General features: G+C 45.1%; 1 protein-coding gene across 3 annotated transcripts in view; it reads right to left on the bottom strand.

Annotated features, from left to right (window-relative positions):
- The window catches only part of LOC122563511 (protein 4.1), a 217,823-nt gene that overhangs the window by 170,557 nt on the left and 19,840 nt on the right, over positions 1-27,426 (bottom strand). Inside the window, exon 3 of one of the 3 annotated variants that reach the window (XM_087976725.1) lies at positions 25,688-26,055. The exons of the other annotated variants lie outside the window; for them this stretch is intronic. The gene's annotated coding sequence lies outside the window, so the exon portion shown is untranslated. The remainder of the gene's footprint in view (positions 1-25,687; positions 26,056-27,426) is intronic. 3 annotated transcript variants of the gene reach the window in all.

The following is a 27,426-nucleotide window of genomic DNA, read 5'->3' as shown; positions in this document are numbered from 1 at the left end:
GAGGCTGAACAGGCTGGGGATGTTTTCCCTGAAGCGTCGGAAGCTGAGGGGTTACCTTATAGAGGTTTACAAAATTATGAGGGGCATGGATAGGATAAATAGACAAAGTTTTTTTCCCTGGGGCGGGAGAGTCCAGAATTAGAGGGCATAGGTTTAGGGTGAGAGGGTGGTATGTGTATGGATTGAGCTGCCAGAGGATGTGGTGGAGGCTGGTACAATTGCTACATTTAAGAGGCTTTTGGATGGGTATATGAATAGGAAGGGTTTGGAGGGATATGGGCCGGGTGCTGGCAGGTGTGACTAGATTGGGTTGGGATATCTGGTCGGCATGCACGGGTTGGACTGAAGGGTCTGTTTCCATGCTGTGCATTTCTATGACTTTATGATTTGGCATAAAATCCAGGTGTAGTACCTTAATGCAGTACTGAGGCAGCACCGCATTCTATTGGAGGTTATATCTGCTTTCTCACATGGGCCTTAAATTTTAAGGGCACTATCTGAAGATTGGTTGGGAATTGTCCCAGTGCCGAACATTGCTATGGGTGAATTCACTGCTTTGGTTCTCTAAATTACCATAGAGTGTAAGAACCACTACTTTGGGACATAACAAAAGTTATGATAGTTGCAAAAAGAATGTAAGGATGACCTTTCAAGGGCTAGCAGCAGCTGACAGGTCATGGCATGTGACCGGCTCTGAGGGAAAGGGTGCAGTCAGACAGAGTGATATTGATAGAAGCATCAATTGTAAGGGGGGCAGACAGAAGATTCTGTGGCCACAGAAAAGACACCAGGATGGTGTGTTGTCTCCTAGGTATCAGGATCAAGGATGTCTCTGAGTGGTTGCAGAACATTGTGAAGGAGGAAGTTGAACATCCAGAGGTCATTGTGCACATCAATACAATGACATAGGTAGACAAAGGGATAGGGTCCTGTTAAATGACTATAGGGAGTTAGGTAATAAGTTAAAAAGCAGGACCTCAAGGGTAGTGATCTCTGGAATGGTCCCAATGCCATGCGCCAGTGAGTATAGAATTAGAAAGATAGGCCAGATGAATCTGTGGCTGAAGAACTGGTGTAGGAGGCAAGGTTTTCAGGTCTTGGGTCATTAGACTCTCTTCTAAGGTAGAGATGACCTACACAAGAGGGATGGGTTGCATTTGAACCAGAATGGGACCAATATCTTTGTGGGGAGATTTGCTAGTGTTGCCCGGGAGGGTTTGAACTAGTTTGGCAGAGGGGTGGGTCTCTGAATAAGAAAGGGACCATAGAGAAGTCAGGGAAAATGACATTAGCCATCAAAATCAATTTTACTATTCTGGATAGCCAAGGGCACAGCAAAGGGAAGGAAAAGATTTCTGGTTTAAAGTGCATTTATTTCAATGCATGAGGCCTGACTGGTAAGGCAAATGATTGGCTCTGGGGACTGGGATGTTCTAGCCATAACAGAAACATGGCTGAGAGAAGGGCAGGACTGTTGGCTCAATGTTCCAGGATACAGAAGCTACAGGCATGATAGAAGAACAAACAAGCAAGAAGGAGGAGTTGCCCTTTTTATAAGGGAGAACATAACAACAGTGCTTAGACAGGATTTTCTTAAGGGGTCATCAAATAGGCCATATGGTTAGAACTTAGAAACAAGGAGGGAATAGTCACTTTGTTTGGACTGTATTATAGACCCCCCAAATAGACAGTGCGTACTAGAGGAGCAGATGTGTAGAGAGATTGCAGATACCAGTAGGAATAATAGAATTATATTGGTTGGATTGACTGGGCCACCTAGTGTGTAAAAGGCCTGGATGGGGTGGAATTTGTCAAATGTGTCCAAGAAAGTTTCCTAAATAAATATGTAGAGGGCCCTACTTGGTAGGGTGCAACACTGGACCTCTTCTCAGGAAACATGGTCGGGAAAGTGACTGAAGTGTCAGTCGGAGGGCAGTTTGGGTTCAGTGGCCATGCGTCTCTTAGTTTTAATACAGTTATGAATAACAATAAGACAAGTCCACAGGTTAAAGTGCTAAACTGGAGCAGGGCCAATCTTGGGGCCATTAGGCAAGATCCACTAGAGGTCGTTTGGGTGAGTCTGTTTGAAGGAAAGGGAATGATTGGCAAATGGGAGGCTTTTAAAAATGTGATATCAGAGTCTAGGGACAGGATGTCTCTGTTATGGTGAAAGAAAAGCTGGCAGATTTAGGGATCCCTGGTTGATGAGGGATATTGAGGCTATGATCAGGAATAAGGAGACATACATTGGGTTTAAGCTATCGGGCTCAAGTGAATCCCTAGATGACTATAAAATGTGATGGAGCGCACTTAAGAGGGAAATCAGAAGAGCAGAAAGAGATCTGAGATGGATCTGGCAGAAAAGGTTAAAGATAATCCAAAGAGGTTTTATAGCCATATTAACACTAAAATGGTGGCTAGGGAGAGAATAGATCCCCTTAAAGATCAGTATGGCATCCATATAGAGTCACAGAGATGTACAGCACAAAAACACACCCTTCAGTCCAACTCATTCATGCCGAGCAGATATCCCAACTCAATCTAGTCCCACCTACCAGCATCTGGCCCATATCTCTCCAAACCCTTCCTATTCATATACCCATCCAGATGCCTTTTAAATGTTACAATTGTATCAGCCTCTGGCAGCTCATTCCATACAAGTACCACCCTCTGTGTGAAAATGTTGCCCCTTGCGTCTCTTTTATATCTTTTCCCTCTCACCCTAAATCTATGCCCTCTAGTTCTGGACTCCCCCACCCCAGCAAAAAGAGTTTCTCCATTTATCCTATCCATCCCCCCCTCATGATTTTATAAACCTCTATAACTTAACTTCTCAGCCTCCGACGCTCCAGGAAAAACAGCCCCAGACTATTCAATCTCTCCCAATAGCTCAAATCCTCCAACCCTGGCAACATACTTGTAAATCTTTTCTGAACCCTTTCAAGTTTCGATAGGAAAGAGACCAGAAATGCATGCAATATTCCAAAAGTGGCCTAACCCATGTCCTGTATAGCTGCAACATGACCTCCCAACTCCTGTACTCAATACTCTGACCAATAAAGGAAATTATTCCAAACGCCTCCTTCACTATCCTAAATGCCTGCAACTCCACTTTCAAGGAGTTATAAACCTGCACTCCAAGGTCTCTTTGTTCAGCAACACTCCCTAGGACCTTACCATTAAGGTGTATAAGTCCTGCTAAGATTTGCTTTCTCAAAATACATATGCAGAGACAGGGGAGATTTTTAATAAATATTCCTCCTCAGTGTTTACGGAGAAGAGAATCATGAATGCTAAGGAAATAAGGGAAACAAATGAGGATGTTTTGGACCACATTCTTATTACCAGAGGGAAGGTGTTTAGAGCCTTAAACCGCATTAGCAGGATAAATGCCATTGGCCTGATCAAGTCCATCCTCTGACTTTGTGGGAAGCTAGGGAAGAAATTGCAGAGTCCCTTCCAGAGATTTTTGCTTCATCTTTAGCCACTGGTGAAGTTCTGGAAGATTGGAGATTGGCTAATGCAGTCTACAGTCTGGAGGACTTAATGTTGAGTTCTCAAATTTCAAATATCCTTCCCATCCATCCCCCAGCTCCCTTTCCAGCCCCGCCCCCTCCCTTCCATACCACCTACCAACCCTTCCTTCCAGCTACCAACCAGATTCATCCTTCTGGGGTCATACCCACTACCTGTGTTCACCTATCACAAACTCACCATTCTGCTACTCTCCCCACCCCACCCCACCCCCTCTTTACCTGCAGCTCCCCCTATCCCCACATCTAATCCTGAAGAAGAGTTATACCCAAAACATTCATTTCTCCACCTCATGATGCTGCCTGGCATGCTGCATTCTTCCAGCCTCCTGTTTGTCTACTTTGGATTTCAACATCTGAAGTTTTGTTGTTTCTGATGTTTTTCTACTGTTCTTAAAAGGTAGCAGAGACAAGCCAGGGAACTACAGGCCAGTGAGCCTGACATCAGTGGTAGGCAAGTTGTTGGAGAATCAACCAACATTTGATCTGATTAGGAATAGCCAGTATGGATATGTGCATGGGAAGTCATAGTTGATAAAATGTGGCACTGGAAAAGGCACAGCAGGTCAGACAGCATCTGAGGTGCAAGAGAGTTGACATTTTGGGCATAATCCTTCATGTCTGACAAATCTTTTGAGATTTTCAAAGAGGTAACTAAGAGGACGGATGAGGGTAGGGCAGTGGATGTTGTCTATCTGGACTTTAGCAAGGCCTTTGATGAGGTCCCACACAGCAGGCTAGTAATGAAGGTTAGGTCACATGCTATCCAGGGAGACCTGGCTAATTGAATTCAAAATTAGCTCAATGGTAGGAAGCAGAGGGTGATGGTTGAAGGTTGCTTCTCGCACTGGAGGCCTGTGACTAGTGGTGTGCCACAGAGGTCAGTGCTGGGACCTTTGTTATTTACATAAATGATCTGGGTGTGAATGTACAAGACATGAGTAGTAAGTTTGCAGATGGTACAAAATCAAGAGGTATCATTGATATTGAGGAAGGTTATCAAAAATTACAGAGGGATCTTGACCAGATGGCGAAGTGGGCAGAAGATTGGCAAATACAATTCAGATTAGATAAATGTGAAGTCTTGCACTTTGGAAAGTCAAACCAAGGTAGGACTTATATAGTAAATGGTAAGATCCTGAGGAGTGTTGTGGAACAGAGGGACCTAGGAGTACAAGTACACAGTTCATTGAAAGCGGTTTCACAGATAGGCAGGGTGGCCAAAAAGGCATTGAGTATCAGAGTCGTGACGTTATTGTTACAGTTGTATAAGTCATTGGTGAGGCTGCACTTGGAACATTTTGTAGAGTTTCATCACCCTCTTACAGGAAAGACATAATTAAACTGGAAAGAGAGCAAAGAAGGTTGATGAGGATGTTGCCAGGACTAGTAGGGAGAGGTTGACCAGAATAGGACTTTATTCCTTGGAATGTAGGAGAATGAGAGGTGACTTTATTAAGTTGTATAAAATCATGAGGGGCATAGATAGGATGAATGCATATAGTCTTTTTTTCCAGGGATAGGGAATTGAAAACTAGATGGCATAGGTCTAAGGTGAGAGGCGAAAGATTTAAGAAAGACTTGAGGGGCAACTTCTTCACGCAAAGAGTGGTGCTTATATGGAATGTGCTGCCACAGAAAGTGGTTGAGTCAGATACAATGCCAACATTCAAAAAACATTTGGATAGGTACATGGATGGGAAGGGTTTAGTGGGATATGAACTAAATGCGGGCAATTGTAACCTGCTGAGTGGGTACCATGGTCAGCATGGACCAGTTTGGGCCAAAGGACCTATTTCCATGCTGCATTACTCCATAACTCTAAGTTCTTTCTTACTTTAAAGTAATGGCTAACTGATTTACCCAAGTCACAAACACATCAAAGAAAGAATGATGTGTTCAGGATAATGAAGTTCTGTGCATGTGATTCAGTAGGCATTGTAAAAACTGAAATTTCTACGGCAGATAAACCGATTGTCTTTTTCATAATTGGAATAGCATGCATGGAAAGCCTGAAAGAACAGTAGAGTTGAATTAATCAAAAAGTAATGTCAGACAAGCAGGCAACTGTGTTCTGGATGGTGTCATACTTCTTTAATATTGCTAGAGTTGTGTGATCCAGCTATTTGGAAAATATTCCTTTATACTTGGGCCTTGTAGGTGATGAGCAGATTTTAGGAGTCAAGAATGGAGTTACACACATCAGAATTCCTAGTCTCTGACCTGCTTTTGTAGCCAGTGTTCAGACAGCATGTCCAGTTCAGTTCCTGGCCGATGGTGATTATTTTGTAATTGTGAGATCACTTAGCTGCTTCTATTGTTTGGCATACAAGTAGTAGTGTTGTAGCTTCACCAGATTGGTACCTAATTTTTAGGTCTGCCTGCTGTTGTTCCTACATATCCTCCTGCACTTTGCATTGAATTCAGGTTGATCCCTTGGCTTGATGGTAATTGTAGAGTTAGGAAATACTGGGTATTAAGGTTGAAGATTGTGGCTGATTATAATTCTGCTGATTCTGATGGTCCATAACACCTGTGGATGCTTGGAGTTGAGCTGTAAAATCTATTCTGAATTGTAGTATCTGTGATTTTGGCTCAAAGGAACAAGTTCCTATTCAAAGAATACGTTAGGCTATTACTTAATTAATCTTGATTACACTGCTTTCCCAATTATGGTACAAATCCATGTTGGTAATGCAGACTTGTAGGATCGATAGGGCTGAGTTTACTATTATCATCTTTGTGTACAAGTTGATGAGTCGTAGTCCCACTGATTTTATTCCTTTTTGAAGTTTCTATTGTAGTTTGTGAGGCTTGCTAGCCCATTTCATAGGCTGGTAAGAGTCAGCTACATTGCTGTGGTTCTGAAGTAGCATGTTGGCTAGACCAGATAGGATGGCAAATTCCTTCACTAAGGGGTATTAGTGAACCAGGTGGATTTTTATGACAATCCATAATTGTTTCAAGGAGATTATTACTTTAACTAGCTTTCAATTCCAGATTTTTATTAATCAATTGAATTTCTTGAATTCAATCAGGTGCTGTGGTAAAATCTGAATAAAGGTAATTCTAGCCTGGGCCTTTAATTATTGGTCCAATGGTATTACCACTACACATGAGCAGATTATAAGTAGGTAGTGAGACAGGGGTAAATTGAGGGAGAAGATGGAATGGTGAGCAATAATGAGTTATACAAACACCTTTAATATTAAAAATGACCAAGGTGCTTCACCAGAGTACGATGATGATAAATTTTGCAGTGACCTAAAGAGAAAGTTCAGTGGTGGGCAGTGTTGACCCACCGAAAGAAAGATAACTGCAAGGCAATACATGTCAATTGGATGGATGAATATTATTCTATTGTAACCAGAAGAAGACTAAGTCATGGAGGAAAAAAAATACAAAGTGGAGATGACTCCAATGGCTCTTCGACATGGTGGAAGAAGGCAGCTAATCATAAGGGTTGCACATCATCCTGTGCACACATTTGAACCTGACCAAGAATTTTCTGGTTATACTTGTAAAATATGTACAGGAAAACATGGAGTGATTTTAGTACATTGGGAAATCAATATAGGAGATTGTATAAGTTAAGATATAAGCCTCACATAGTATTTAAACATTACATAAATCAACTGATCAAAAATGTACAAGGAGGGATAACTGGATCTGGTATTGAGTTTTTAAAAGAAGTAAATAATAGATGTTGCTAAACTGTGGTGAAGGTGAAAACCAGGCTTTTGATAGCAAACAGCTTTAAATAAGATGGAATCATCCTGTCCAAAGTAGAATGTTATGAAACAATGACCTCAGGGAAGTGGACTAGATAGCATGATCAAAGAGATTTTAAAAAAGTGAGTAAAATGGATTATATTCAGAAATACTATTTGTGGAGTCCAGACCAAGAAAGGAAGAAGTATAGGAGATAAAAGATCCGTGGAAATAATACTGGAATCACAGGTAAAGATATTTGTCCCTTAATGTATAATGTATAAACAGCATAGTAGCTATGAAGATTACCACGATTGGATAAAGGAGATTAAGAAGGTTGTTAATGTATGTTTGGGGCTGGGCTGGGATGGGGCTGCAGGTGTTGCAACTTTATGGTGCAGTACATTACATACTAATCTTTCATTTGGAAAACCAGGTCAGCTGGTGAAACAGAAGTCTGTCTGCACATAGTAAAGGGTTTTCATCAACCCACATTTGGCCAATCTAAACATGGTTGATGTTGGGCTTGGACTTGCAGCATGGATTTATTAAATTACGAAATGGTAGAAATTGATTGATGTAAGAAATGAAACATCTCACACTGGTGCAGTTGTAGGGTTTCTTTTCCCTAAAATTAAAGTGGAATGAATGGCTCTCCACTCATGAATGTTTACTTGTGAGCCTTTGATGCATGGTTGCCTTATCTGGGCGGTATTTCTGAGAATTTCTTGGAATTGATCTTCAAGCACTGTAGGTGAGCAAACTGGGGAAAAAACATTTGTTTGAACAGCACTAGAATTTGTGCCTTTTCTGGCTCTTTTACAATAGTCCATACACTTCCAAGGCCAAAACATGACTTTAGCAACTCTGCTCATTCAACAGAATATGGAACAGTTGCAGTAGTTAGAAACATTGTGGGTACCTGGCACCACGACTGTAGTCTTTAGTATTAGAAAGTACTCATTGCAGCCAGAGCAATCCATCAGAAAACAATCTTAGAAATACAAGTACCATGGCCATTTTCAAAAGCAACGATAATATACAAATTCATGGAAGCAGGGAACTCCAAATTTTCTTCAATTCCTCATGCGTCTTTTTAGATTTTAAATAGTTTCCAATTGTAATTGGAAGGTGTAAAACTAGCTGTAGAAAGAACACTAATTTTAAAAATGATTGAAACCTCTGAAGTTCAGGGACAAACTTCATATTTAATACCTTTTTGTACAAAAACAAAGTCTAAATGGTCCAAAACTAAAATCGTTACTTGCATATCAGTGTTCATGGAAGAGAGGAACATGATGAATGTTGAGATTAGAGATAGAAGTTTGATTAGTCTGGATCACGTTGACATAAGTAGGGGAGATGTGTTGGGTATGCTAGAGGTTATTAAGGTGGACAAATCCCCATGACCAGATGGAATCTATCCCACGTTGCTGAGGGAGGCGAGAGAGGAAATAGCTGGGGCCCTGACTGATATCTTCGTGGATCCTTAAACATAGGTGAGGTGCCGGGGGACTGGAAGGTTGCTCATGTTGTACCCCTATATAAGAAGGGTAGTAGGGATATTCCAGATAACTATAGACCAGTGAGCCTGACGTCAGTGGTGGGAAAGTTGCTGGAGAAGGTACTGAGGGATAGGATCTAGTTATAATTTAGAAAAGAATGGGCTTCTCAGTGATAGGCAACATGGTTTTGTGTGGGGGAGGTCATGCCTTACCAACTTAATGGAGTTCTTTGAGGAAGTGACCAAGTTGACAGATGAAGGAAGGGCTGTTGATGTCACATACATGGACTTTAGTAAAGCGTTTGATAAGGTACCCCATGGTAGACTAATGGAGAAAGTGAAGTCACGTGGTGTGCAGGGTGTTCTCGCTAGGTGGATAAGGAACTGGTTGAGCAACAGGTGACAGAGAAGTAGTTGAAGGGAATTTCTCGAAATGGAGAAAGGTGACCAGTGATGTTCCATAGGGATCAGTGCCACTGTTGTTTGTGATATACATAAATGATCTGGAAGAGGGCACTGTTGGTATGATCAAGTTTGCAGATGACACGAAGATTGGTGGAGTAGCAGAAAGCATAAGGGACTGTCAAAGAATACAGGAGAATATAGATAGATGGAGAGTGGGGTGGAGAAGTGGCAGATGGAGTTCAATCCAGACAAATGTGAGGTGATGCATTTTGGCAAGTCTACCACTGCACCACAGGATACTGCCCCAAAATGTTCTTTAAAAAGTTTAATTAGTTCTTTAACAATTTCAATTGCCAAGGTTAACAACTGATGGGATCATGCCCCTTCCAGCACTCTGGTGAAACTCACTGATGTGAGATATGTAGGTCGAAGAGGAGGAGCAGGAGAATCGACATTTCGAGCATAAGCCCTTCATCAGGAACATCGATTCTCCTGTTCCTCCGATGCTGCCTGACTGGCTGTGCTTTTCCAGCACCAAACTCTTCGGCTCTGATCCCTAGCATCTGCAGACCTTACTTTCTCCTAGTTGATGCAAGCAATGGCATGGGAAACCAGTCTGCGAGGGGTTTTCATTCTCTGTCCTTCACTGTGTCTGCTACCAGCAGGACGAGAAAACACAGCCCAGCTTTGTACGGCTTAATTCTACACTAGCCATTGAACCTTTGAGACAGCTTTTATTAAATTATAGATTCAGTATAGGAAGTTTAACTTTTAAATACTCCATGTAAAGCCACCAGGTTTAAATGAATAGTCAATACAAGTTTGAAAACTTGGTGTATGGGTACGATTCTCCCTTTGGGTTTTCTACTATGTAGACGTGCGAGAGGTCAAATCCCGACAACCCGCATTTTGTTTAAGGCAGCACGGTGGCTCAGTGGTTAGCACTGTTGCCTCTCAGTGCCAGGGACCAGGATTCGATTCCCGTCTCGGGCAACTGTCTGTGTGGAGTTTGCACATTCTCTTAGTGTCTGCATTGGTTCCTCTGGGTGCTCCGGCTTCCTCCCGTAATCCAAAGATGTGCAGGTCAGGTGAATTGGCCATACTATATTGCCCATAGTGTTAGCTGCATTAGTCACGGGTAAATATAGGGTAGGGGGAATGGGTCTGGGTGAGTTACTGTTCGGGCAGTAAAAGTGTGGACTTGTTAGGCCAAAGGGCCTGTTTCCAGACTGTAGGGAACCTAATAAAAAAAAATCTAATCTTACACATTTGAAGAGGAAATATTGAACAAGTTTAAACTGCATGCCTGAAAGTCTGCCAGTTCAATATTGAACTACATTGCTAAAACTGGTTTTATACTATTCACTCCTTTAGTTCTTTCCTTTCAATTCTCATTTCAAAGAAAAGTTAACTAATTATGAATGACATCCAAAGGCTCCATTGAATCGGAGTTCTGTAGCACTTCTTGAAAAAGACAAAAGGATCAAAACATTTTTTTTCTAAAACTAATTAGGTGGGTTTACATCCAACTCTGTCAAATCTCTGAAAAGGCTCTGCATTTTATTTGTAAAGACCATTTAAACATCTGAAAATTCACAGCATGATGCCTAAAGACACAAACAACTTAGGGAAAAAAAAGACCCACTTATTACTGAAAGCCAATTTGTTTTTAAAGAGTGAAAAGTTTTTTAGGCGTTCAGCATTCTGTACTTGCTTCTGTGGCTACTCCTTATTAGTAAGGTTCCAAGTATCAGCAGACTATGTAATTTTAGGAGCACCAATTCTGTCATCAGATGATATCACACTTTCCACTAGTAGTGACCACTGAATAGCTATCTGAAGGCGTGAACCCTAAACAGAATTCTTTTGTTGCTTCCAGAAAAGTGGGAGGATATTTTACGATTTTGAACACACAAAATAACGCAACATTGTTGTTGCGGTTTTGTAGCTAATTCTAGTGCCCCGTGTACAACCTGTACAATATAAACTAAGTGACCAAGAATTCACACTCTGACCTCCTAATATTTGCGGCCCTGATAATTATTGGGATGAACTTAAAGGGAAGTTTGGTTGACAAATCCAGGAGTGTGGTTTCCCTGAAATGATATATAGAATTTAACTGTAGGGAATGTAATGATTTTCCCCTTCCTGTAGGTTCCCCATCTGAGAACCAGCCATTGATTATCGGACAGGAATCGCTATGTGGGTAGGCTTACTGATGAAGCCAAATAGGTAAATTTGGGAATGGATGCTTTATGAGAGATCAAGTGCTTTAATTATGATTTATTTATTCTGATTGATGATTACAGTCCTCTACTATCCTTTTATTTGCTGAGTTTCATGAGACTGGAAAGCAAAGAGTTGAAAATAGAAATCTTGTTAAAATGGACACAGCCATCCATAGAGGTTTCAATAACTACCACATCTCCGAACAGCAGACTGAGCATTTGCAGCCTTGTCTCACTTTCATTAAAATTCAATGTGGGTAGGTTCAAGATGGCCTGCATTAATGTTTGGAATTTCTGTATCCTCTTCACAGTTCACCCTCTAACCCAAATCAGTCAAGGGGCTGGTCCTGTTTCAGTTTCAGAGATTGGCTGTGGTCGGTCAGGCACTTGGTCCTACCAGGATCCAGGGATCCATGTTCTTATAGTCCAGGAATTGGGCAACAGTTACTTCTACAGGTTAAGTGCAACCAATCTTTGGATTACAGGTAACTCAGTCAGCCATCAGTCTCCAAGTGGGTCATTTTATCTTACAGTGAGAGAGAGAAGAATTTTGACTGAAGTGAATTGAAGAACAGTTAGGAGAAAGTGAGGACTGCAGATGCTGGAGACCAGAGTTGAAAAACGTGGTGCTGGAAAAACACAGCAGGCCAGGCAGCATCCGAGGAGCAGGAGAATCGACGTTTCGGGCATAAGCCCTTCAGGAATGAGGCTGGTGTGCCAAGCGGGCTGAGATAAAAGGTAGGGGGGAGGGAATTTGGGGGATGGGCGCTGGGAATACGATAGGTGGAAGGGGGTGAGGGTGATAGGCCAGAGAGGGAGTGGGGGCGGAGAGGTCAGGAAGAAGATTGCAGATCAAGAGGACAGTGCTGAATCCGGAGGTTGGGACTTAGATAAGGTGGGGGGAGGGGAAATGAGGAAGTTGGAGAAATCTACATTCATCCCGTGTGGTTGGAGGGTTCTAAGATGGAAGATGAGGTGCTCTTCCTCCAGGCGTCGTGTGGTCAGGGTCTGGCGATGGAGGAGACCAAGGACCTGCATGTCCTTGGCAGAGTGGGAGGGGGAGCTAAAGTGTTCAGCCACGAGGTGGTTGGGTTGGTTGGTGCGGGTGTCCCAGAGGTGTTCCCTGAAACGTTCCGCAAGTAGGCGACCTGTCTCCCCAAAGTAGAGACCACATCGGGTGCAGTGAATACAGTAAATGATGTGTGTGGAGGTGCAGGTGAATTTGCGACGGATATGGAAGGATCCATTGGGGCCTTGGAGGGAGGTGTGGGCGGAAGGTTTGCACTTCTTGCAGTTGCAGGGGAAGGTGCCATGAGTGGAGGTTAGGTTGGTGGGGGGTGTGGACCTGACGAGGGAGTCGTGGAGGGAGTGGTCTCTCCGGAACGCTGACAGAGGTGGCGAGGGAAATATATCCCTGGTGGTAGGGTCTGTTTGGAGGTGGCAGAAATGATGGGGGATGATACGATGTATCCTGAGGTTGATGGGGTGGAAGGTGAGGACCAGGGTTCTGTCCTGGTGGCGATTGGAGGGGCGGGGTTCAAGGGCGGAGGTGCGGGAAGTGGAGGAGATGTGGTGGAGAGCATCGTCGACCACGTCGGAGGGGAAACTGCAGTCTTTGAAGAAGGAGGCCATTTGGGTAGTTCGGTAGTGGAATTGGTCCTCCTGGGAGCAGATGCGGCGGAGGTGAAGGAATTGGGAATATGGGATGGTGTTTTTACAGGGGACAGGGTGGGAGGAAGTGTAATCTAGGTAGCTGTGGGAGTCGGTTAGTTTGTAGTGAATGTCTGTGTTGAGTCGGTCGCCCGAGATAGAAATGGAAAGGTCTAGGAAGGGGAGGGAGGAGTCTGAGACGGTCCAGGTAAATTTGAGGTCGGCATGGAAGGTGTTAGTAAAGTGGATGAACTGTTCAACCTCCTCGTGGGAGCATGAGGTAGCGCCAATACAATCATCGATGTAGCGAAGGAAAAGGGGGAGGTGGTGCCAGTGTAGTTGCGGAAGATGGACTGTTCCACATATCCAATGAAGAGGCAGGCAAAGCTGGGGCCCATGCGGGTGCCCATGGCTACTCCTTTGGTTTGGAGGAAGTGGGAGGATTGGAAGGAGAAGTTGTAAGAGTGAGGACCAGTTCAGTCAGTCGAAGGAGGACGACTGGAGGAAGAGCGCCTCATCTTCCGCCTAGGAACCCTCCAACCAGACGGGATGAATGTAGATTTCTCCAGCTTCCTCATTTCCCCTCCCCCCACCTTATCTCAGTCCCAACCCCCGGATTCAGCACTGCCCTCTTGACCTGTAATCTTCTTCCCGACCTCTCTGCCCCCACCCCCTCTCCGGCCTATCACCCTCCCCCTCACCTCCTTCCACCTATCGTATTCCCAGCGCCCCTCCCCCAAATTCCCTCCCCCCTATCTTTTATCTCAGCCCACTTAGCACTCCAGCCTCATTCCTGAAGAAGGGCTTATGCCCGAAACGTCGATTCTCCTGCTCCTCGGATGCTGCCTGGCCTGCTGTGTTTTTCCAGCACCACGTTTTTCAACTGAAGAACAGTTAGTCATAATACAGGAGAGATGATGAGGTTCCCCCAGTAAGTGAGTACAAGTGAGTGCAGAGGGCTGTTTGGGAAAATGAAGTGGGCAAGAGCTGTTGATTGGAATTAATGCATGCAATATGAAAGTCCGTTAGCCTTGGTGAGAAGCATGTACTGTGGCAGAGTTAGAGTGAAGAATGGACATGTAAATGTGAGATAGAGAGAAAATGGTGCAACTTACTGTGGAACACAGAAAATTGTCGACCTTCTTTTACACTGCTGGATATCTTACTTCACACATTCTGCGCTAAAATATGGGTGGAGGCTCACTAGATCTGTAGGCATAACCTCTTATGACAATGTGGAAAGTTAGCTTTCCTATCCTATGGGCCATTAATGACAGTCAATCATCAGTGTGAGACAGTTTCTGGCTTGCCACATCTAATGTTGTATGCCACTGCACATTAAATATGGTGTCAGTGATAAGAATGTTGGAATGGTGAACACTCTTGTTGGCTGTGCAATTCCCCAAGAAAGGCTCCAGGAGCTCAGTTGCATGACTAATGAGATAGAAGGGGATACTTCAGGAAAAAAAACAGTCTCTCTATCCATTCATCATCACTCCCCCAATTTGTAAACAGATGCTTCAGTGTAAGAAATTTTAATGGAAAAGACAGGATTATAGGAACAGAAGTAGTAAATTTAGCCCTTTGACATCATTCTGATCTGTGACCCAATTCAACCTGACCACATTTTCTTATCACTTGTGGCAGATGGAGTTTAATTTAGATAAATGCGAGTTGCTGCATTTTGGAAAAGCAAATCAGGGCAGGACTTATACACTTAATGGTAAGGTTCTGGGGAGTGTTGCTGAACAGAGACCTTAGAGTGCAGGTTCATAGTTCCTTGAAAGTGGAGTCGCAGGTAGATAGGATACTGAAGAAAGCATTTGGTATGCTTTCCTTTATTAAACAGAATATTGAGTATAGGAGTTGGGAGGTCATGTTGCGGCTGTACCGGACATTGGTTAGGTCACTTTTGGAATATTGTGCGCAATTCTGGTCTCCTTCCTATTGGAAGGATGTTATGAAACTTGAAAAGGTTTAGAAAAGATTTACAAGGGTGTTGCCAGGGTTGGAAGATTTGAGCTACAGGGACTGGCTGAATAGGCTGGGGCTATTTTCCCTGGAGTGTCGAAGGGTGAGGGGTGACCTTATAGAGATTTATAAAATTAAGGGGCATGGATAGGATAAATAGACAAGGTCTTTTCCCTCGACTGGGGGAGTCCAGAACTAGAGGGTATGGTTTAGGGTGAGACGGACAAGATAGAGACCTAAGAGGCAACCTTTTCACTTAGAGGGTGGTGCGTGTATGGAATGAGCTGCCAGAAGTAGTGGTGGAGGCTGGTACAATTGCAGCATTTAAAAGGCTTCTGGATGGGTATATGAATAGGACAGGTTTAGAGGGATATGGGCCAAGTGCTGGCAAATGGGACTAGATTAGGTTAGGATATTTGGTAGGCATGGACGAGTTGGACTGAAGGGTCTGAATCTGTGCTATACATCTCTGTGACAGTGAGTTACTCCTTCCCACTAACAATCCATCAATCTGCAATTTTAAAATTAACAGCTGATATAAAACATCTGTTATAATTTGAGGAATGTGAGCCTTTGTGGCACAGACGTAATTTCCCTATTTCTGAGCAAGAAAGTCAGGTTCAAGTCCCACCTGTTCTGGAGGTCTTCACAACATCTCCAAATAGGTTGATTTAAAGGAAATATTTATTATTTCAGGAAGAATGTTCTAAACTACATTTTTTGTGATTGAGGCGATTCCTAATTTCACTCTCAAAAGGTCTAGCTCTTATCCAATGTGCAGCCATCCTAGAATCCCCATACAGAAGCAAGAGTTTTGGACTATCCTATCCCTAAATATCTTAAAGCCCTTAGTGAAATAGTTAGTTAAATTTTAGGGAATGCTACCCTAATTCATGTAATCACCCTTTGTGACTTAATCAATGGTGTCCAGGTATCATGCTGATAAGCCTGTGCTCTACTCCCTTCTAAGTAGAATATATCCTTCTGAGGTATGATTCTCAGAACTACTCATAGTATTCCAGGTGTGGAGCTTTGTGTAGCCACAACAGATGACACTAAACACAAATTGACCACTCAGTACAAACCATGGTCTTAAAAAATGGAATGCTGCCACCAATGCATTGGTGAAACTAGTCATCCAGACATAAAAGGCAGCATTGCACTACCTATTATTTGATTATTTTTACTTGTTTTTGAAATTTAATAATCCAAGTACTTAGATTCGCAAGTCTCTTCAGACCTCCATTTCTAGCTATTAAATCACTTACAAAGCATCATGGTCTATCCTTATATCTAAAAAAAAAACTTACATTTGCCTTTGATATAGTTTTATATATTTGATGGAATCATTCACCGTCAATAGAATCATAAAAGTCACCTGACCCAAAATGGCTCTAATTTACTGAAACAGGTATTGTTTCTTTGTAAGGTATTAAGCTATGGCTCTGTAATTGTCTTTAATTGCTGTTCCACACCCACAAACAAATGGTGGGGAATAGCAAAAAGATTCAAGGATCTATTGTATAAATTCCATAGTTAAGATCAGATTGCAGTTCAAGAACAAATACTCAACAGACAGCAAGTAGGATACCAACCAGATGGGGGAATGGACTACCAGGCATTGAAAAACACCTGTTCTACTCACAGTAAATCAGATTGATCAGTCACAAGACTGCTTAAGGTGAGGGTATCAGCCCTATGTGTTTTCATTTGCATCTGGGCCCATGAATAGTCTGATTGGCACTGTGCACTTTTTAATCACAGGACCATAAATTGGACATCAGTCTTAACTGTGCTTCATGGTATAAAGACACAGAATCCATGGGAAGCAGCTGGCTTGTGCTGAGAGCAATCTGCCAATGATGTTCAGTCAAGAGGCAATTGAAATACAATTGCTTCTTGTCACTTATAACCAGTGGCACCGCCTTCAGACCTTGCGGCGATACCTTTACGTCGAGCCTCCTCCTAGGTGGTGCGCCCTGGCGACGTATTTTTTCCGCCAGGTGCGTAACCTCAACTACGACACGCAGCTCCTGTTTGTCGACCGTGACGGTTTGGAGGTCGCCCTCAAGACGCTGCCTGTCTTTTACCAGGACCTGATCACTGTCTGGAACATGGTCGAATCGCGTCGCGCCTACCCTCCGGCTGGAGTAGCGGCTGTCGTCAGGGAGCCGTTGCTCAGGAATCCGCACCTCCGTACTCGCGGGTTCGAGTGGCTGTCGGAGGAGAGGGCCGCGGCGGCGAGGGTGACCAGGGTCGGGGACGTGCTGGGTGCCGGGGGCCTGGGCTGGACGCTGCCGCAGGACATAGCAGGCAGGGCGGCGGTAGACGTCCAGTACGTGGCCACCGCCATCCGACGCCTCAAAACGGCGGTGCTCGGACCCGACGTAGTACACCAGTTGGAGGACGCTCAGGTGTGCGGTGGGATCCCGTCCGAGCTCACCCCAGCCCGGACGGAATTTCACATTGGCCCCAAGGTCCCGTACTTCCCGCGGGAGCCTGTGCCCCACAACCTGAGCCGCCTCCGAAATTTTAACTTTGTTTCGTTTAGGGAGGTGAACAGGAGAGCCCTGTACAGACTGCTGCTGCACACCGTCCACCTCTTCTCCCTCATCCACCGTCCGGACACGCCTTGGCGTGCCCATTTGCCACCGGGCGGTGGGGATCCCCAGTGGAGGGCTCTCTACGCGGGAGTCCTCCCCCTTTCTCTCGGGGATCTGGGGTGGAGGGTGCTGCACGCAGCAGTCCCCTGCAACCGCAGATTGCGGTGGTTCACGGACTCCCAGCCCAACTGCTTGTTCTGTGGCGCTGTGGAGTCCGTGGACCACGTGTATATTGGGTGTGGGCGTTTGCACTCCCTTTTTGATTTTCTGAAAAACCTTCTCCTCTGTTTTTGGCTGCACTTCAGTCCCACGCTCCTGATCTTTGGGCACCCGGTACGGAGGAAGGAGGGCAGGTCTGAAGACCTCCTCGTGGGTCTGCTCCTGGGCCTGGCCAAACTGGCCATCAACAGGTCCAGGCAGCGGGCCGTGGAGGGGGTCGTTAGGGCCGACTGCCTGCCCCTCTTCCGCGGTTACGTTAGAGCCCGGGTGTCCTTGGAGAAGGAGCACGCGGCGTCGACCAACACCCTGGAGTTGTTCGGGGAGAGGTGGGCGCCGCAGGGAGTGGAGTGCATCATTTCTCCCTCCAATTCTATTTTGATTTAGTCCCTACCCTCCCCTTCACTGTTTTGATCACACAGCACTGTCCTTTGATGTGAAGGGCAGTGTTTGTCACTGGCCACCCGGGTGTTTTCCTGTCTTCCTGGTGGTGGAAACTGAATAAAGATTCGTGCACTTTGTGTCTTTCACAGTGTCTTACACCTGCACACACACACCATGGGTGCTGGGGATAAAATAAGCACTACCGCAGTTAGGTGGTAGTGTAGGGTAAAGAAAAAAAAGGGAAAAAAAAAAAAAAAAGAAAAAAAAAAAAAAAAAAAAAAAAATATAACCAGTGGCACCGCCTTCAGACCTTGCGGCGATACCTTTACGTCGAGCCTCCTCCTAGGTGGTGCGCCCTGGCGACGTATTTTTTCCGCCAGGTGCGTAACCTCAACTACGACACGCAGCTCCTGTTTGTCGACCGTGACGGTTTGGAGGTCGCCCTCAAGACGCTGCCTGTCTTTTACCAGGACCTGATCACTGTCTGGAACATGGTCGAATCGCGTCGCGCCTACCCTCCGGCTGGAGTAGCGGCTGTCGTCAGGGAGCCGTTGCTCAGGAATCCGCACCTCCGTACTCGCGGGTTCGAGTGGCTGTCGGAGGGGAGGGCCGCGGCGGCGAGGGTGACCAGGGTCGGGGACGTGCTGGGTGCCGGGGGCCTGGGCTGGACGCTGCCGCAGGACATAGCAGGCAGGGCAGCGGTAGACGTCCGGTACGTGGCCACCGCCATCCGACGCCTCAAAACGGCGGTGCTCGGACCCGACGTAGTGCACCAGTTGGAGGACGCTCAGGTGTGCGGTGGGATCCCGTCCGCGCTCACCCCAGCCCGGACGGAATTTCACATTGGCCCCAAGGTCCCGTACTTCCCGCGGGAGCCTGTGCCCCACAACCTGAGCCGCCTCCGAAATTTTAATTTTGTTTTGTTTAAAGAAATAAAAAGAAGAGCCCTGTATCGACTGCTGCTGCACACCATCCACCTCTTCTCCCTCATCCACCGTCCGGACACGCCTTGGCGTGCCCATTTGCCACCGGGCGGTGGGGATCCCCAGTGGAGGGCTCTCTACGCGGGAGTCCTCCCCCTTTCTCTCGGGGATCTGGGGTGGAGGGTGTTGCACGCAGCAGTCCCCTGCAACCGCAGATTGCGGTGGTTCACGGACTCCCAGCCCAACTGCTTGTTCTGTGGTGCTGTGGAGTCCGTGGACCACGTGTATATTGGGTGTGGGCGTTTGCACTCCCTTTTTGATTTCCTTAAAAACCTTCTCCTCTGTTTTTGGCTGCACTTCAGTCCCACGCTCCTGATCTTTGGGCACCCGGTACGGAGGAAGGAGGGCAGGTCTGAAGACCTCCTCGTGGGTCTGCTCCTGGGCCTGGCCAAACTGGCCATCAACAGGTCCAGGCAGCGGGCCGTGGAGGGGGTCGTTAGGGCCGACTGCCTGCCCCTCTTCCGCGGTTACGTTAGAGCCCGGGTGTCCTTGGAGAAGGAGCACGCGGTGTCCACCAACACCCTGGAGTTGTTCAGGGAGAGGTGGGCGCCGCAGGGAGTGGAGTGCATCATTTCTCCCTCCAATTCTATTTTGATTTAGTCCCTCCCCTCCCCTTCACTGTTTTGATCACACAGCACTGCCCTTTGATGTGAAGGGCAGTGTTTGTCACTGGCCACTCGGGTGTTTTCCTATCTTCCTGGTGGTGGAAATTGAATAAAGATTTGTGCACTTTGTGTCTTTCACTGTGTCTCACACCTGCACACACACACCATGGGTGCTGGGGATAAAATAAGCACTACTGCACTTAGGTGGTAGTGTGGGGGTTAAATAAAAAACAAAAAAAAAAAAAAAAAAATAAAAGAAAAAAAAATAACCAGTGGCACCGCCTTCAGACCTTGCGGCGATACCTTTACGTCGAGCCTCCTCCTAGGTGGTGCGCCCTGGCGACGTATTTTTTCCGCCAGGTGCGTAACCTCAACTACGACACGCAGCTCCTGTTTGTCGACCGTGACGGTTTGGAGGTCGCCCTCAAGACGCTGCCTGTCTTTTACCAGGACCTGATCACTGTCTGGAACATGGTCGAATCGCGTCGCGCCTACCCTCCGGCTGGAGTAGCGGCTGTCGTCAGGGAGCCGTTGCTCAGGAATCCGCACCTCCGTACTCGCGGGTTCGAGTGGCTGTCGGAGGGGAGGGCCGCGGCGGCGAGGGTGACCAGGGTCGGGGACGTGCTGGGTGCCGGGGGCCTGGGCTGGACGCTGCCGCAGGACATAGCAGGCAGGGCAGCGGTAGACGTCCGGTACGTGGCCACCGCCATCCGACGCCTCAAAACGGCGGTGCTCGGACCCGACGTAGTGCACCAGTTGGAGGACGCTCAGGTGTGCGGTGGGATCCCGTCCGCGCTCACCCCAGCCCGGACGGAATTTCACATTGGCCCCAAGGTCCCGTACTTCCCGCGGGAGCCTGTGCCCCACAACCTGAGCCGCCTCCGAAATTTTAATTTTGTTTCGTTTAGTGAGATAAAAAGAAGAGCCCTGTACCGACTGCTGCTGCACACCGTCCACCTCTTCTCCCTCATCCACCGTCCGGACACGCCTTGGCGTGCCTATTTGCCACCGGGCGGTGGGGATCCCCAGTGGAGGGCTCTCTACGCGGGAGTCCTCCCCCTTTCTCTCGGGGATCTGGGGTGGAGGGTGCTGCACGCAGCAGTCCCCTGCAACCGCAGATTGCGGTGGTTCACGGACTCCCAGCCCAACTGCTTGTTCTGTGGCGCTGTGGAGTCCGTGGACCATGTATATATTGGGTGTGGGCGTTTGCACTCCCTTTTTGATTTCCTGAAAAACCTTCTCCTCTGTTTTTGGCTGCACTTCAGTCCCACGCTCCTGATCTTTGGGCACCCGGTACGGAGGAAGGAGGGCAGGTCTGAAGACCTCCTCGTGGGTCTGCTCCTGGGCCTGGCCAAACTGGCCATCAACAGGTCCAGGCAGCGGGCCGTGGAGGGGGTCGTTAGGGCCGACTGCCTGCCCCTCTTCCGCGGTTACGTTAGAGCCCGGGTGTCCTTGGAGAAGGAGCACGCGGTGTCCACCAACACCCTGGAGTTGTTCAGGGAGAGGTGGGCGCCGCAGGGAGTGGAGTGCATTATTTCTCCCTCCAACTCTATTTTGATTTAGTCCCTACCCTCCCCTTCACTGTTTTGATCACACAGCACTGTCCCTTGCTGTGAAGGGCAGTGTTTGTCACTGGCCACCCGGGTGTTTTCCTATCTTCCTGGTGGTGGAAATTGAATAAAGAGTGGTGCACTTTGTGTCTTTCACTGTGTCTCACACCTGCACACACACACCATGGGTGCTGGGGATAAAATAAGCACTACTGCACTTAGGTGGTAGTGTGGGGGTTAAATAAAAAACAAAATAGAAAAAAAAAAATGGAAAAAAAAAAACCAGTGGCATACAATTGCATGAATTATCATATCCAACTGCAAATTCGAAGTGGTCTCCACTCTGTTGAGTCCTTTAAGCATTTCCTGATAAGTTTCAATTAGATCATCTTTCATTCTTCTAAGCTCTATGAAGTACAATCCAGTCGCCTTGGTAAGACATTTCCACCATCCCGTGAATCAGTCTGATAAAACTTCGCCAAGATAAAACCTTGCAGCACCATGGAAAATATTTTTTTCCTTAAGTAATGGACAAAATCTGTACACAATACTCCAGGTATGGTCTACCCACGGTCCTACACACAATTGAAGCAAAACATTTTTATTCCTGTGCTGAAATCCTCTTGCAATGAAGGCCAACATATAATTTATCTTCCCAGTTGCTTGCTGCACCTGCATGCTAGCTATCAGTGACATATTAGCAAGACAACCAAACCCCTTTACACACTAGCATTTCCCTTTTTAATATATACTCTGAATTCCTGTTCCTCCTAACAAAATGAATTTCTCACACTTCTATTTTCAGCAAATCCCCACAGTGTGGAAGCAGGCCATTCAGTCCATTGAGTCCACATGGACCCTCCGAAGAGCTTCCCACCCAGACCCAGACCCCTATCCTACTCCTGTAACCCTGCATTTACCATGGTTGCACCTCCTTGGACACAATGAACAATTTTTTTTTAAGCATGGCCAATCCGCCTAACCTGAGCATCTTTGGACTGTGGGAGGAAACCCACGTAGACATGGGGAGAACATGCAAACTCTATACTGTTGCCTGAGGCCAGAATCAAATGTGGGTCCCTGGCACTGAGGCAGCAGTGCCAACCACCATGCCACTCTAACATTTTTACTCCTGTAGCACCTACCTGTTCGTTCTGGATTGCCCAGTGATCACCCATTCCTTTCTTTCCTCTTGTCCCTTGAGCTGCGGTGTGACCACTTCTCTAAATTGCTATCTACATAACTCTCAGCCTCACTGATGCACTACAGTGTCTCCAACCACTGGTCAAGCTCTGAGACCTGGAGATCCAGTTTATGCAGCAGGGAGCACTTCCTGCACATGGCTTGTCCAAATCCCTTTGAAGCTGCTTGTATCATCCTCAAAGCACTTCGATCTGTATCATGGCAATCTTGGTAATATTACATTTGACGCTCACATCCAATTTATTTAAAGACATTGTGAACAGTTGGGACCCAAGTAATAATCCTTGTGATGCCCAACTAGTCACAGTTTTTAAACCTGAGAACAACCCATTTATTCCTATTCCCAATGTTTTATTTTTGTTAATTAATCCTCAGTCCATGCCAGTATGTTATTTTTATCCCATGTGCTCTAGATTTATTTACTTAAAATCTTGAGATTTAACCAAAAGCATTCTTAAATCCAAATACACCACACCCATTAGTTCCCCATATCTCTTCTACTGTTAACATGCTCAAAATTGACATCTAACAGGTTTGTCAAACAAGATTTCTTGTTCATAAGTCCATGTTGACTCTCTAATCAGATCATTATTTCATAAGTGTCCAGTTGTCACATCTTTCATAACAGATTCTAATATTTTCCCAACAACTGAAGATTTGAAGTTCCGAGTTTTCTCCCTCTCTCTCATTTCTTAAATAGTGAGGTTGGAACCGCAATTATCCAATCTACAAGCATTATTCCAGAATTAATAGCATCCACTCTCTTTATTGTCACCTCTTTCAACACTATGCAATCATTGAGTCTCTTGATTTGTCCAATATTTCCTCCATGAAGATAGATACAAAGTAATTATTTACTTTCTCTATCATTTCATTATTTTCTATTACAAATCCTCCTGTCTCTGTAACAGGCGCACATTTCTCTTCACTAATTTTTTTTCTTTCTACATCCTATTGAAGCTTTTACAGTCCATTTTTGCTTGTTGCTGGTTTATACTGATATGCTATTTTCTCTTTCTTTATCAGTTCCTTGGTCCTCTTATGCTGAATGTGAAAATGGTCCCAAACTGATTACTTATTTGGCAACTTTATACGCCTCCACTTTTAATCAAATACAATCTTTAACTTTCTCTTAACTACAGTTGACCCACTTTCTATATAATAAACCAAACGCTTCCTACAAAATAGGAGACGAAATGCTGAGATTATATCGAATTGCAATGCAATTCTACTTAAAGTCAGTTCATTAAAATCTAATAATATTTAGCCTGCTCTCTGAACTGCAGTTGACTCACTTCTCTGATCTCCAAGTCACAAATTATGCTGACTTGGAAATGCGACAATTGAGTCAAAAATTCTGCAACTCCCAATCCAAAAGCAGTGTCAAAGTATCTTCACCATAAGTATTGCTGTGAACCAAGAACATAGCTCACAACAACCACCTTTCCAATGGAAATTATGGATTAGCAATGAATGTTAATCTTGTCAGGGAAACCCATATCCTATGAATAGTTAAATGGTATTACTTTCTGTCTTATAGGAGGAAAAGACCCTTTCTTAGAGTCATAGAGATGTACAGCATGGAAACAGACCAACTCGTCCATGCCAACCAGACATCCTAAATTAATTTAGTCCCATTTTCCAGCACTTGGGCCATCTCCCCCTAAACCTTTCCTATTCATATACCCATCCGGATGCCTTTTAACTGTTGTTATTGTACCAGCCTCCACCACTTCCTCTGGCAGCTCATGCCATACACTCACTACCCTCTGAAAAAAATTGCCTCTTTGGTCCCTCTTAAAACATTCCCCTCTCACTTTAAACCTATGCCCTCTAGTTCTGGACTCCTCCACCAGGGGAAAAGACCTTGTCTATTTTCCCTATCCATGCCCCTCATTATTTCATAAACCTTTATAAAGGTCACCCCTCAGCCGCTGACGCTCCAGGAAAAACAGCCTCAGCCTATTCAACCTCTCCCTATAGATCAAACGTTCCAACCCTGGCAACATCTTGCTTGACATTTTAAATGTTATACTTTGATATTGAATTTTACATTACACACATTCCTTAATCAGAAACAGACTTCCTCCACACATATGTCATTAAAGCCAGACATGACTTATGATTCAGAGTACTGCTGGCAAATCAACAAATCTGTAAGTTATTGAAGTTGAACATATCTAACAGTAATGCAAAATTATAAGATCTATTTCGGCATTCTAGTTGAAAACTGTCTGGTAAGGTAGAATGCAGCACAAAACTACCTTACAAAAAGGTATTAACTACCATCAGTATGCAGTATAAAATGATAGTAACTGAGCACCCTGTAATTCGGAGAAAGTGAGGACTGCAGATGCTGGAGACCAGAGTTGAAAAATGTGGTGCTGGAGAAACACAACAGGCCAGGCAGCATCCGAGGAGCAGGAGAATCGACGTTTTGGGCATAAGCATAAGCCCGAAACGTCGATTCTCCTGCTCCTCGGATGCTGCCTGGCCTGCTGTGTTTTTCCAGCACCACATTTTTCAACTCTGGTCTCCAGCATCTGCAGTCCTCACTTTCTCCTAGTTGATCTTAACCTACTGCGAATCCTCTTTCAAGGATGCCTACTTTGAAGAAGCTCCCCTCCTCCCTCTAAGGATCTCAGTGAGTCCCTCTCTCACTGCACCCCTCAGGTCATCGCCTCTGCCGAGAAGGACTAATGCCCGAAATGTCGATTCTCCTGCTCCTCAGATGCTGCCTGGCCACCCTGTAATTCGGTATACTTAGCAGAAGCAATTGGACTACTGCTATAATATTGTCTGAACTTTCATGAGACACAGTCCAGTTAAAACTCTAGATATCCACTACTCTCAATGTTATAACGTAAAACAAAACTGAAAGAATTACTGGTAAACCTTAAAGTGGGATTTTTAGCAATACAATGTATTTCTTGATTTGGAGATGCCAGTGTTGGACTGGGGTGTACAAAGTTAAAAATCACACAACACTAGGTTATAGTCCAACAGGTTTCATTGGAAGCACACTAGCTTTCGGAGCGCCGCTCCTTCATCAGGTGGTTGTGGAGGACACAATTGTGAGGCACAGAATTTATAGCAAAGATTTACAGTGTGATGTAACTAAAATTATACATTGAAAAATACCTTGATTGTCTGTTGAGTCTTTCATCTGTTCAAATACCATGATAGTTTCATTTCTTTCATGTGTAAATCACAAAAATGTTTTTTTAAAAAAGTTGCATTCTCAGGTTAACTGTAACAATTGGTGTTAGCTAGACAATGTTGAAGGTGTTAGCCCCCTGTGTTCTCTGTCTATGCCATGATCTCATCTGCTCAGGCACCTGGAAGTATTCAGAGATGCCCTCATAAGAACGGGATACGATGCTCAACTCATCGACTGCCAGTTCCGATGTGCCACAGCAAGGAACCGGAATGACCTCCTCAGGAGACAGATACGTACTGCAACCAACAGGATACCCTACGTTGTTCAGTACTTCCCAGGAGCTGAAAAACTACGCCATGTTTTTCGTGACCTGCAACACATTATCAATGAGGATGAGCACCTCGCCAAGACCTTCCCCACACCTCCACTGCTTGCCTTTAAACAACCACCAAACCTCAAACAGATCATTGTTCGTAGCAAGCTGCCCAGCTTTCAGGACAACTCCATACAACCCTGACACGGTAGGCGCTGCAAGACGTGTCAAGAGTGTGGACATGGATACCACCTACACGTGGGGACACCTCCCACCATGTACGTGGCAAGTACTCATGTGACACAGCCAACGTTGTCTATCTTATACGTTACAGGTAAGGATGCTCTGTGGCATGATACATTGGGGAAACTGAGCAAAGGCTATGGCAACGGATGAATGGGCACCGCACAACAATCAACATACAGGAGTGTTCCCTTCCAGTTGGGGAACACTTCAGCAGTCCTGGACATTCGACCTCGGACCTTCGGGTGACCATCCTCCACGGCGGACTTCGGGACAGGCAGCAGCGAAAAGTGGCCGAGCAGAGGCTGATAGCCAAGTGCCATACCCATAGGGATAGCCTCAACTGGGACCTTGGTTTCATGTCACACTACAGGTGACCACCATTGCATTATATATAACACACACATGCACCCCCTCAGACATAAGGCTCTACACTCTCATATATACACACATACACTCTCTCTCACATTCACAACCCCTTAACCCAGACACACATACATACACACACACGCACACACACATATATTTTGTGGGGTGAATTTGTACTTGCAGAGTTACATTGTACTTTGCTCAAAAACTGCATGAATTCATGTAAAACTCTGATTCTGAAACCATGTCCTGAAGTTTAAACTTGGAGAGGACGGCTCAGAGAAAATAGACAACAAAAAGAAAGCACTTTCATTTTTCATCCCAAATATGCATACAGCATAGTTGCTATTTTTCTCTGTACTGCCATCTTGTGGCTATAGAATATGTATTAAGGAATATGTACCACATTCCCAGGAATCCACCACACAAATTAGATGAATTTTCAAACTGTACCTGACTATTCATTTTAACAAAATGAATTTAACTAAAAGCTTTCTCTTACCAGACAGAAGTCTTCTGAAATTTTATGCCTAGTTAGCAATAAAAAGTTCATACAAATCTTATGCTGGACCATTTATGTTTAAGACTGGGTGAATAAATTAATTATTAATACCAGACAGTGCCTACTTAGGTCACTCAAAAAGGTTGACACCAACATTTTGACAAGTTTTCAACTGTTTGTTTTCCTTTTAGTAATTGATCCATATTGAATTGAAACTTAAAAAACTAACTAACATTTTAATCCAGATGATAATTAACTCAACTCATGCAAAAGGGCAAAATAAATTCTTTGTT

This window comes from Chiloscyllium plagiosum, unplaced genomic scaffold, assembly GCF_037043375.1.
Source record: "Chiloscyllium plagiosum isolate Xiang-an unplaced genomic scaffold, Cpla_swu_hap1 HiC_scaffold_30, whole genome shotgun sequence".
Classification (NCBI taxonomy): domain Eukaryota; kingdom Metazoa; phylum Chordata; class Chondrichthyes; order Orectolobiformes; family Hemiscylliidae; genus Chiloscyllium; species Chiloscyllium plagiosum.
This window is presented reverse-complemented; position numbering and strand designations above follow the sequence as displayed.